This window comes from Papio anubis, chromosome 16 (genome assembly GCF_008728515.1).
Source record: "Papio anubis isolate 15944 chromosome 16, Panubis1.0, whole genome shotgun sequence".
NCBI classification, from domain to species: Eukaryota; Metazoa; Chordata; class Mammalia; order Primates; family Cercopithecidae; genus Papio; species Papio anubis.
Window position 1 is genome coordinate 64546661 of NC_044991.1, and position 11839 is coordinate 64558499.

Below are 11839 nucleotides of genomic sequence, written 5' to 3' on the forward strand. Positions count from 1 at the left end.
CTTTACAGAACAGAGAACAGAGGCTCAGAGAAGTGAAGCAACTTGGCCAGCTATGAGAGACAGAACCAGGATTTGAAACCAGGTAAGTTTGTGTTTTTCCTTTAAAAAGGAAAGAAAAAACATCACACACACACACACATACACACACACGACAGGGAAAAGTAAGTCTCTCTCACACCCAGGTCTCCTTGCCAGAGTCAACCACTTGAAAAAATTTCTGGTGTATCCTTCCAGGGAGATCCAGGCATATATAAGCATGTATATTAACAATTTTTTTAGCATAATGTGAATTTCAATAATGATGGGAATGCCAGGTGTTGATATTTTTAGCTTCCGCACTTGACTCAATATTACACATTTGCAAAGAATTTTGTTTTTTTCTTAGACAGGGTCTTACTCTGTTGCCCAGGCTGTAGTGCAGTGTCACAATCATGCTTACTGAGGCCTCGAACTCCTGGGCTCAAACGATCCTACCACCTCAGCGTCCCAAGGAGCTGGGACTGCAGGGAAATGCACCACACCCAGCTAATTATTTATTTTTTTGTAGAAGCAGAGTCTCACTATGTTGCCTAGGCTGGTCTCGAATGTCTGGGCTCAAGCAGTCCTCCTGTCTTAGCCTCCCAAAGTACTGGGATTATAGGTGTGAGCCATCACCCCCAGCCAGAAATTTTTTTCTCTTTTATAGACAAATGATAGCACGCAGTCTACCCTGTCCTCAACTGACTTTTTTCTCTTGACAGTGTACCTCAGAGGTCATTTATTTGTGCTGCATTTTTCTTGTTCATGGTTGCGTAGTATTCCACTGCATGTACGGTGGTCACACTGTACTTAACTAAGGACAGATATTTTGATTGTTTCCAGTCTTTTGCTTGTTCTAGACAATTCCACAAATGAATATCCTCAATCATATGCCTTGTGTTTGTGTGTTCTTTTAGGATTAATTCCACACTGCAGGGTCAGTGGGTGTGTAATTGTGATAGGTATTGCCAAATTGTCCTTCAGAGAGATTGCGCTGGTGTCCCCACACCCTCTGTTCTCCTCACTCTCACCAGCATAGGATGTTACCAAATTTGGGGATAAATTGCATAGGTGCAATTTGCCGAGCTGATAGGTGAACAGTGGCCCCCAGTGTAGTTTATTTGAAAAATGTGTATCACAGCTTTACTGAGATAAAATTCACATAGCATACAATTTATCTATTTAAAGTATACAATTCGGTGGTTTTTAGTAGAGTCACAGAGTTGTACAATCATCACCACAGTCAAATTTAGAACATTTTCATTACCCCACAAAGAAACTTTACCCATTACAGTTACTCCCCACTTCCCCCTAAACTTCCCTCCCCTAGACCTTGGTGGCAACTAATCTAGTTTCTGTTTCTATAGATTTGCCTATTCTGGGCATTTAATAGAAATGAAATCATTCAAGTGTACTCTTTTGCGGCTGACTTCTTTCACTTAGCATAATGTTTTCAAGATTCACTCATGTTGTAGCATGGATCAATATTTCATTCTTTTTTTCTTGCCAAATAATATTCTATCATATGGATATACCATATTTTATTTATCCATTCATCAGTTGATGGACATTTGGGCTTTCTGGCTATTACGGGTAATACTGTTCTGGACATTCATGTGCAAGTTTTTGTGTAGACATATGTTTTTCATTTCTCTTGAGTGTGTACCTACGAGTAGAATTGCTAGATCATATGGTAATTCCATGTTTAACTTTCTGAGGAACTGCCAGATTGTTTTGCAAAGCAGCTGCACCATTTTACATTCCCATCAGCAATGTCTGAGGGTTCCATTTTCTCCACATCCTTGCCAACATTTGTCTTTTAGATTCTAGTCATCCATCCTAGTGTCTGTGAAGTGGCATCTCATGGTGGTTCTGATTTTTTTTTTTTGGACAGGGTCTCAGTCTGTTGCCGAGGCTCACTGCAGCCTCAAACTCTTGGGCTCTAACAATCCTCTCATCTCAGCCTCCTGAGCAGCTGGGACCAAAAGTGTGTGCCACCACACCTGGCTCAGGCTCATTTTTTTTTTTTTTAGTTTGTAGAGATAGGGTCTCACCATGTTGCCCAGGCTGGTCTTGAACTCCTGGGCTCAAATGATCCTCGCACCTCGGCCTCCCAAAGTGCTGGGTTTACAGGCATGTGCCACTGTACTCAGCCGTTTTGATTTTTATTTCCCTAATTACTAGTGACATTAAGCATCTTTTCATGTGCTTATTGGCCATTTGTATATCTTCTTTGGAGGAATGTCTATTCAAGTTCTTTGCCTACTTTTATTATTAATGTAATCTATTTTTTTTGTCTTAGCAACAGGTTCTCACTATGTTGCCCAGGCTAGTCTAGAAGTCCTGGCCTCAAGTGATCCCCCTGCCTCAGCCTCCCAAGTAGCTAGGACTATAAGCGTGTGCCACCGTGCCTGGCTTAATTTTTTTTTATTTTGTAGAGATAGGATCTTACTCTGCCACTCAGGCTGGAGTGCAATGGTGTGATCATAGCTGACTGTAACCTCAAATTCCTGGGCTCAAGCAATCCTCCCATCTCAGCCTCCTGAGTAGATAGGACCACAGGCATGCAACACCACGCCCGGCTAATTTTTTTTTTTAATTTTTAGTTGGGGTCTCACTATGTTTCCCAGGCTGGTCTCAAGCTCCTGGCCTCAAGAGATCCTCCTGTCTTGGCTTCCAAAGCACTGGGATTACATGCATGAGCCACTGTAAGAGATATTTATATATTGTAGATACAAGTATATGATTTACAAATATTTTCTCCTATTCTGTGGGTTGTCCTTTTACTTTCTTGGTGTTGTTCTTTGGAAAACAAAAGTTTTTTGTTGCTGGATCCAGTTTTCTAGTATTTTGTAGAATATTTATATGTATGTAATACATATATTCATTTTCATAAAAGTTACTGGTCTGTAATTTTCTTTTCTTGTGATGTCTTTGTGTGGTTATGGGATCGGGTAATACCGGCTTCAGAAAATGAGTTGGGAAGTATTTCCTAGAGAAGAACTGGTATTATTTCTTCTTCAAATATTTGGTAGAATTCACCAGTCCAGCTATCTGGGCCTGGGCTGCTTCTGTGAGAAAATTTAAAATTAATAATTCCATCTCCTTATTGCTTTAGATTTATTCGAATTTTCTATTTCTTCTTCTCCTTCTTTTTTTTTTTTTGAGATTGAGTTTCATTCTTGTTGCCCAGGCTGGAATGCAATGGCACTATCTCGGCCCACCTCAACCTCCGCCTCCTGGGTTCGAGCAATTCTCCTGTGTCAGCCTCCCGAGTAGCTGGGATTACAGGCACGTGCCACCACACCCAGCTGGTTTTTCATTTTTAGTGGAGACAGGGTTTCACCATGTGGGCCAGGCTGGTCTTGAACTCCTGAACTCAGGTGATCCGCCCACCTCGGCCTCCCAAAGTGCTGGGATTACAGGCGTGAGCCACCGCGCCCAGCCTATTTCTTCTAATTTTTGATAATTTGTGTTTATTTCTAGGAATTTCATCTAAGTTATCTAGTTTACTGACATAGAATTATTCACAGTAGTCTCTTATAATCTTTGTTTCTTTAAGGTTAGTAATAATGTCTTCCCTTTCATTCCTGAGTTTAGTAATTTGAGTCTTCCCTTTTTTTCTTGTTCAATCTAGCTAAAGATTTGTCAATTTTGTTGATCTTTTCAAAGAATCACCTTTTGGTTTTGTTGATTTTCCCTATTGCTTTTTATTTTTGATTTCATTGATTTGTGCTCTAATCTGTATTCTTTCCTTCCTTGTACTAGCTTTAGGTTTAGTTTGCTCTTCTTTTCCCAGTATCTTAAGGTAGAAGTTTAGGTTATTGATTTGAAATCTTTCTCCTTTTTATTTTTATTTATTTATTTATTTTTTGAGACAGAGTTTCACTCTTGTTGTCCAGGCTGGAGTGCAATGGTATGATCTCGGCTCACTGCAACCTCTGCCTCCGGGGTTCAAGCAGTTCTCCTGCCTCAGCCTCCCAAGTAGCTGGGATTATAGGCATCCGCCACCACGCCCTGCTGATTTTTGTATTTTTAGTAGAGATGGGATTTCACCATGTTGGCCAGGCCGGTCTCAAACTCCTGACCTCAGGTAATCCGTCCCCCTCGGCCTCCCAAAGTGCTGGGATTACAGGTGTGAGCCACTGCACTTGGCCTATTTTTATTTTTTGAGACAGGGCCTCACTCTGTTGCCCAGGCTGGAGTGTAAGTGGCATGATCATGGCTCATTACAGTTCTGAACTCCAGGGCTCGAGCAGTCCTCCCGCCTCAGCCTCCCGAGTAGCTGGGACTACTGGCAGGTGCCAGCACGCCTGATGATTTTTTAAATTTTTTTATTTTTTAGAGACAGGGGTTTCACCATGTTGCTCACGCTAGTCTCGAACTCCTGAGCTCAAGCGATCCATCTGCCCCAGCCTCCCAAAGTGCTGGGATTACAGGCATGAGACACCACATCTAGACAGTTTCTTTTTTTTTTTTAATATAGGATTTTACAGCTAGAAATTTCCCTTTAAGTTCTCTTTTACCACATCCTTACATTTGGATATGTTGCATCTTCATTTTCTTTCATCTCTAAGTATTTTCTAAGCTTTTTGGTGATTTATTCTTTGACTCACTGGTTATTGAGGAGCGTGTTGTTTAGTTTTCACATATTTTAATTTTCCAAATTTCTTTCTGTTATTGATTTCTTACTTCATTCTATTGTGGTTGGAAACATACTTTGTATGATTTCACTCCTTTTAAATTTATTGAGCCTTGTTTTATGGTGTAGCATATGGTCTGTCCCGGAGAATGTTCCATGTGCACTCGAGAAGAACGTGTATCTGCTGTTGTTGGGTGGCTGGTATGATTTGAATTTGCATTTATCTTATGAGTGAGGTTGAGCATCTTGTCATATGTTTGTGAGCCATTTGTTTGCTTTTTCTTCAAACTATATGTTGTCGTTTTTCTTATTTTATGGGAGCTTATTATATACATGCTAAGAAAAAAAACACCCTTACCTATCATAGAGTTGCAATTATTTTTCTTAGTTTGTTGTTTATCCTTTGAACTTGTTTACTATTGAGCTACACAACTGTTTCAGTTTTTATATAGAGTGATTTATCATTTAAAGAATGATTTCTGGCCGGGCGCGGTGGCTCAAGCCTGTAATCCCAGCACTTTGGGAGGCCGAGATGGGCGGATCACGAGGTCAGGAGATCGAGACCATCCTGGCTAAAATGGTGAAACCCCGTCTCTACTAAAAAATACAAAAAACTAGCCGGGCAAGGTGGTGGGCGCCTGTAGTCCCAGCTACTCGGGAGGCTGAGGCAGGAGAATGGCGTAAACCCAGGAGGCGGAGCTTGCAGTGAGCTGAGATCCGGCCACTGTGCTCCAGCCTGGGCGACAGAGCGAGACTCCGTCTCAAAAAAAAATAAAAATAAAAATAAATAAATAAATAAAGAATGATTTCTACATCTTATGTCATGTTTAGGAATGCTTTCCCCATTCAGAGATAAGAAAATTTATTATCTTTCCCCCTTTACACACACACACACACATACACACACACACACACATATATTTTGTGGATATGAGATTTTGCCGTGTTGTTCAGGCTGGTCTCAAACTCCTGGACTCAAGCAGCTCTCCTGCCTTGGCCTCCCAAAGTGTTGGGATTACAGGTGTGAGCCACCGCACCTGGCTCCTCCCCTTTTTACAGCTTTATGGTTTGAGTATTTTGTGGTTTAAATCTGATTGATTTGTAATTTATTGGCATATATAGTGAGACTGAGATCCAGCTTTGTTTTCTGATGTCAGACTGTTGGTCCTAACTCCATCTTAAAAATCATCCACCTTTTTCTCGCTGGTACAAACTGCCATCTTCATTATATAGTAAATTCCCATATGTTTCAGGACAACTTTTGGAATCTCTATTCTGTTCCCCTGATTTACTGATGTGCCAATAGCACACAGTTTTAATTACTGTATCTTTGTAGTAAGGTTTACTGTCTGGTTGGGCTGTTTCTCCCTCATTACTCTTCTTTTTAAGAATTCTCTGGCTACTCTTACTCAATATTTTTACTTACAAATTTAGAAATTGACTTGCCTAGTTAAAAAAAAATCTTGTTGGGTTTTTTTAATTGGGATCACATTGAACTTTTAGATTGATTTATGAATAATTTTTTTTTGACAGAGTCTTGCACTGTCGCCCAGGATGGAGTGCAGTGGCATTATCTTGGCTCACTGCAACCTCCACCTCCCGGGTTCAAGTGATTCTTCTGCCTCAGCCTCCCGAGTAGCTAGGACTACAGGCACGCACCACCATACCCTGCTAATTTTTGTATTTTTACTAGAGACAGGGTTTCGCCATATTGGCCAGGGTGGTCTCGAACTCCTGACCTTGTGATTCGCCCACCTCGGCCTCCCAAAGTGCTGGGATTACAGGCATGAGCTACTGCACCTGGCCAATATTTTTATAATGCTAAGCTTTCTTTCATTTTGTTTTCTAATTGCAATTGGTGTATATACACATAATTGATTTGGGAATGTTAACTTAATTCCCTGCCACTTTACTTAATTTGCTTTTGGTTTAATAGTTTTGCAGTAGGTTCTCTTGGATTTCCCAGATCTATACCTATACCAAATACTATAATAATACTCTTTTTTGGTGTTGTTTTTGAGACAGAGTCTTGCTCTGTTGCGCAGGCTGGAGTGCAGTGGCGCAATCTTGGCTCACTGCAACCTCTGCCTCCTGGGTTCAAGCGATTCTCCTGTCTCAGCCTCCAGAGTAGTTGGGATTACAGGCATGTGCCACCACACCAGCTAATTTTTGCACTTTTGGTAGAGACGGGGTTTCACCATGTTGGCCAGGCTGATCTCGAATTCCCAACTTCAGGTGATCCACCTACCTCTGCCTCCCAAAGTGTTGGGATTACGGGTGTGAGCCACCGCACCTGGCCAATAATAATACTCTTACTTTCTCTTTTCTAATTCCATTTTATTCTTCAATTTCTTTTTCTAGTCTTCTTTTTTTTTTTTTTTTTGAGACAGAGTCTTACTCTGTCACCCAGGCTGGAGTGTAGTGCCATGATCTCCGCTCACTGCAACCGCTGCCTCCTGGGTTCACATGATTCTCCTGCCTCAGCCTCTCAAGTAGCTGAGATTACAGGTGTGCACCACCACGCCTGACTAATTTTTGTATTTTTAGTAGAGATGGGATTTCACCATGTTGGCTAGGCTGATCTCGAACTCCTGACCTCAGGTGATCCACCTGCCTCGACCTCCCAAAGTGCTGGGATTACAGGCATGAGCCACGGCGCCCGGCCTCTTTCCTTTTTTTTGAGACAGTCTCACTCTGTTGCTCAGGCTGGAGTGCACTGGTGCGGTAATAGCTCACTGCAGCCTCAACTTTCCAGACTCAGGCGATTCTCTCACTTCAGCCTCCTGAGTAGCTGGGACTACAGGTGCATGCCATCATGCCTGGCTAATTTCTTTAGTGTATTTTTTGTAGAAACGGGGTTTCACCATGCTGCCCAGGCTAGTCTGAAACCCCTTAGTCTCATACGATCCTCCTGCCTCCGCCTCACAAGGTATTGGGATTTCATGCGTGAGCCAACACACCTGGCCAAATTTTTGTGTTTTTTTGTAGAGATGATGTTTTCCCATGTTGCCCAGGAAAACTCATGGGTCCCAGCAATCCGTCTGCCTCAGCCTCCCAAAGTGCTGGGATTACAGGTGTGAGCCACCACACCCAGCCTTCTTTTTCTAAGCTAATTGTATTGACAAGTATCTTAGAGTGGGGTTAACTGATGGACTTGTATCTTAGTTCATTCAGGCTGCTATAACAAAATACCATAGACTGGGCAGCTTAAACCATGAACATTTATTTCTCACAGCTCTGAAGGCTGGAGAGTCCAATATCAAGGTGGCAGCAGATTCAGTGTCTGATGAGGACTCTCTTCCTGGTTTGCAAACGGCCACCTTCTTAATGTGTCCTCACATGGCAGAGAGAGACAGGGCTCTGGTCTCCTCTTCTCGTAAGGGCACTAATCCCATCATAAGGACTCCATCCTTATGACTCATCTGAACCTAATCACCTCCCAAGGCTGACCTCCAAACACCATCACACTGGGGATTAGGGCTTCAACATGTGAATCTGGGGTGGGGGAAACGCATTCAGTCCATAGTGATATCCTTGTCTTTTCTGGGTTCTTTCCCTGTAAAGTGGCATTTGTAGGCCTTGGCTCCTAATCAACTCCACCAGACAAGCCCCGCCAGGACCATGCACAGGGCATGGCGCATATAGTAGGCATTTTGGAGGCCTAACTATGAAATTGACTGCAAAAGAGAGCAAGTGTCTGAACAAGATCTTCCACAGAAATCATAATAATTGCTAATTAGATACTGAGCACTTTCTATGTGCCAGGTACTTTACAAATATGATGCCATGCTTTCCTCACAGTGAGCCCCAAATTATGTAGGAAAAATCACACCAGTTCCCATTTCCCGAGGCTGCATGGCTAGGAAGTTGCAAGCTGGCATCTGAACCTGGCATTCTGGTCCCAGGCCACCTGAATTTTTTTTTTTTTTTTTTTTTGAGATGGAGTTTTGCTCTTGTTGCCCAGGCTGGAGTGCAATGGCACAATGTCTGCTCACTGCAACCTCCACCTCCCTGGTTCAAGTGATTCTCCTACCTCAGCCTATCAAGTAGCTGGGATTACAGGCGTGCGCCACCATGCTCGGCTCATTTTGTATGTTTAGTAGAGACGGGGTTTCACCATGTTGGCCAGGCTGGTCTCAAACTCCTGACCTCAGGTGATCCACCCGCCTTGGCCTCCCAAAGTGCTGGGATTACAGGCATGAGCCATTGCGCCCGGCTCCACCTGTAGTTTTTGACTGCTCTGTGATGCTTCTGCTTCCCTGGAGGGTCTAAGATGTGGGCGATGAGGTCATAGGTTGCCCTCTGACCCCCGTGTTGCTTTGGGCTGTGGGGTCATTGGCACGGTGGGCGGGGCACCAGAGGTAGGTTCTGACACCTCTCTCCTGAACCGTGAGCATCCCAGCTCTGCTGCACTGACTTGCTGTGTGGCCTTGGACAAGGTTTTAGTTTCTCTGAACCATCTGTAAAATGGGTGCAGTTACAGTCCCTGCTTCGTTGTGCTGTTGGGACAATTAAGAACCAGCTGTGTGTAAAGTGCTAAAGTGCCCAGCCTTGTGCTTGGTGTTCAAGGACCTGCCACTGACTCCTCTTATTCCCTGGAATGATCATAACAACAGTAAACAACATCGTGTGCTGTTTATCGTGCACTTATTCTTTTCCTGCCACATGGACTCTCTCTCGTACTTTTCAGTTGTTAGGTTTCTAACCCCATTTTAAAGGGCAGAAAACTCACAGGTAAAGTGACTTGCGCAAGAAAATGTAGCTACTAAGAAGTGCAGCCAGGACTTGAACCCAGGTTTGACTGGAGTCCTCTCTCTCAGCTCCTAAGCTCCTGGCCTGCTCTCCACCCTTAGAAGAGGTGGAGATGATGTTCTTCAGTGTCAGGAAGGAAGGGGCTGGTGTGTAGTGGCTGAACAGCAGTGTGTTCCGAGCATCTGTGACCCAGGAGGTGAGAGAGAGTGTGTGGTGCCCTGTGGTTGGGCAAATCACTGTGGGAGGCTGGGACATGCTCTGGGAGGCTGGGACATGCCATGGGAGGATGGGACACGCTCGTGGGAGGACTGGGACACGCCGTGGGAGGATGAGACACGCCGTGGGAGGATGGGACATGCTGTGGGAGGATGGGACACGCTGTGGGAGACGGCAGCAACACCAGCTGCAGGGCCGTGTGGACCCAGGTGATGGCTTTAGGCCTCATCCACAGGGTTATGATGGGAAGCTCTTGAATATTTAAAAAAATTCTCATTTTAGAAAATCATGACAAAGTCATTTCTAAATGTCAACTGATACAGGGTGTAAAGTGAAAAGGGATTTTCCTCTCCCCATCCCACACTTTTGAGATGAAACATTGTGATGAATTTGGAATCCTTCCAGAGCTTTCTTTTTTAAAAGTTTTTTTAAATTTTTAATTTGTATGGGTACATATTTATGGGGTACATGAGATATATTGATACAGGCATACACTATGTAATAATCACATCAGGGGAAGTAGGGTATCCGTCACCTCAAGCATCTATCATTCCTTTGTGTTACAAACAATCCAATTCTACTCTTTTTTTTTTTTTTTTTTTTTTTTGAGACATGGTCTCACTCTGTCGCCCAGGCAGAGTGCATGTATGTGTGCAATTTCCTTTCTTTCTTCTTCTTCTTCTTTTTCTTTTTGAGACAGGGTCTCGTTCTCTCACCCAGGCTGGAGTGTAGTGGCGTGATGATAGCTCACTGCAGCCTCAAACTCCAGGGCTCAAGTGATCCCCCCACCTCAGCCTCCCAAGTAGCTGGGACTACAGGCTAATTTTTAATTTTCTATAGACATAGGGTCTCACTATGTTGCCCAGGCGCAATCTTCTTTACAGAGATAATAGCAGCTCATGTTTGCTACAGGCCAGACACCACACTAAGCTCATTGCCTGCATTATCATGTTTGATTGCTGACAACCCTTTTCCAGAGGAGGAAACTGAGGCCCTGAAATGCCAAGAGGAGATTCTACACTGCCACCGCCTTCTCTTCACTGAAACAGTGTGTTGGGGCTTCTTCTCGGGCCACTCTCAGCTCTCATTCTTTATAATGGCTGCACTGCTGTCCACTTGGTGACTGCAGCCCCTTTATTTAACCAGCCCCTCTCTGAGGAACACGTAGGTTGTTAGTGGCTTTCCGTGGAGAGTTTTAGGCGGGGGAGGCCCGGCTGTCTGTGAGGTTTACAGAGCCGCCTCTGGCTGCGGGGGGGGGGAGGGTGGGCTGGAGGGACCCACACTGCTGTGTCCAGGCCCAGGACCACAGGGCCCTGGCCTGAAGGACTGGAGATAGACAGCGTGGCGGGGAGGGATGCGCTTGAGGAAGATTCAGGAGCTGCCCCAGGGCTCCCCACAGGCAGAGCTCCGCACAGGGCTTGGCACGTGGCAGGTGCTCTGCGAACACCTGGGGAATGACTGGGATGGGACATGCAGTGGTGTCGCTGAGTCAGTGATGGGGATGGGGGTGGGGGGGATGCAGGCTTAGCGGGAGGTGCTAGGCCACTTGGGGACCTGCTGAGCTCAAGGCACCGGGAACACTGAGGGAAAAGTTCGTATGGCAGCAACCCGCCACCTCTTGAGGGAGCGAGGCATAGAGCAGGCCCTGTCTGCTGAGGAGTTCAGAGCCTGAGGTGAGGAGTGACTTCCCAAAGGAAAGGGGCCACCTTTCCCTGAGAACCTCAGGCAGCCCCAGTACAGGGCCCCCACTGCTTCCCCTTGACCCCCGCAAGGGTCTATCTCTACCTTGGAGGCTGCAAGTGGCGGAAGAGATGAGGGGAGGTTGGCCTCTCTCCAAGGAGCAACTCATGGTGACTTGTCGTTTGGGCCGCAGAATCAGGAAGCCCAAGGACAGAGCTCTGCGTCAGGGAAGAGGGTGGTCTCTCCTGAGGTCCCACAGCATGGAAGCAGCCCCCCGAGACTAACTCCCACCCTCACTGAGTCATCGAGTGAATAGCTGTGCAGCTTTCGAGACCAGCCCGGCCAACATGGTAAAACCCCATCTCTACTAAAAATACAACAAAAATTAGCGAGGCATGGCCAGGCGTGGTGGCTCACGCCTGTAATCCCAGAACTTTGGGAGGCCGAGGCGGGTGGATCACGAGGTCAGGAGTTTGAGACCGGCCTGACCAACATGGTGAAACCCCGTCTCTACTAAAAATACCAGAATTA

At 45.0% G+C, this 11839-nt stretch overlaps 1 protein-coding gene across 11 annotated transcripts in view; it reads left to right on the top strand.

Moving 5' to 3' along the window:
• SRC (SRC proto-oncogene, non-receptor tyrosine kinase) overlaps nucleotides 1-11839 on the top strand; it is a 103784-nt gene that overhangs the window by 65555 nt on the left and 26390 nt on the right. For 8 of the 11 annotated variants that reach the window (XM_031656746.1, XM_017944823.3, XM_017944826.3 and 5 more), the window contains exon 2: nucleotides 9-82. The gene's annotated coding sequence lies outside the window, so the exon portion shown is untranslated. Of the gene's footprint in view, nucleotides 1-8; nucleotides 83-9480; nucleotides 9609-11501; nucleotides 11659-11839 lie in introns of all 11 variants that reach the window. The other 3 variants (XM_017944827.2, XM_031656747.1, XM_017944828.2) reach the window with 2 other exon arrangements.